This window comes from Artemia sp. Qi Xiang Cuo, chromosome 18 (genome assembly GCF_049724085.1).
Source record: "Artemia sp. Qi Xiang Cuo chromosome 18, ASM4972408v1, whole genome shotgun sequence".
In the NCBI taxonomy this organism is placed as follows: domain Eukaryota; kingdom Metazoa; phylum Arthropoda; class Branchiopoda; order Anostraca; family Artemiidae; genus Artemia; species Artemia sp. Qi Xiang Cuo.
Window position 1 is genome coordinate 3325427 of NC_142811.1, and position 1085 is coordinate 3326511.

Sequence of the window (1085 nt, forward strand, 5' to 3'; positions counted from 1 at the left end):
TTTCATTAGTAAAATTGACCTGAAAAATCATTGCTTTAAACTGAAGATAACTTATCAAAGACAGCCTCTTGAAAGTTTTAGCGGTATAGTGAACCGGAAAATGATTTCTTTCAACTGCAAAAGGTCTGATATTATTATCTCATAATAAACGCTTCTTAACCTTGTCATATGTTGATATATGAGCGGAATGTTTCTGATCATGCCATTTTGTTCATATTTGCAACTCTAATAATTATGCAACTTCAATGTATTCAACTTCCTAAGGCACTTTGTAATATAAAGGAAGCATTATTCTCTACTTCCTATCTTAGCTAATTCATACTGCGAATTTTTTTTCTCACCATTGAAACTTGATGAATAATTGCAGCTTAGATTAATGTTAACGCATGTGTGTTAATGCAATCGACAGTAAAAACTAATCATGGGAACACATGGCCCAGCCTAAAAATTCTTTGAAGATACGGTACCTTTAACCTGTTTCAATCGACGCATTGTGAATGATGAAGTAGCAATTGGCTCAATTAACAGCCAAAAAACCGCTCAGAACTACATAAGCCAAAGAATAGCTTCCTATTTAGTTATTTATAGAAACTAGGACCATCTATCTCAAAAGAAGCTGCAAAATACAATCCCGACGAATAACGAAGGTCTAGAAGTCCAGATAGATAAGATTTCAATAATTAAATTATATTGGTATTGCACCAGCTATACAAAAAAAGAAAGAAAAAATTCAATTCAAACTGATCAAATTATGTCAAATACGATTTTAGCTGGTTCAAAGACATAGTTTGCTACACATATCTGTTATGATTTTTTTTTTACCATAGCTCGATCCTTCAGCTCCATCCTAGTTATAATTTTTGGGTTATATTTTGAAAAATCTTGTCAAATTTAGCACTGTAGTGATTTTTTATTTTTTAAATATATTATTAAGTTTCAATGAAGAGGCTGCAAATAACGCGAAATAAGACCGTAATAGAAGTTGAACAATTAACATCACTGAAAACCCTGTACTGGAAACTTGCAGCCCCTCACCTTCATCAACAAGAAAAATTGTTGTTTTCTTTGTGTTTACTATTGCTTTG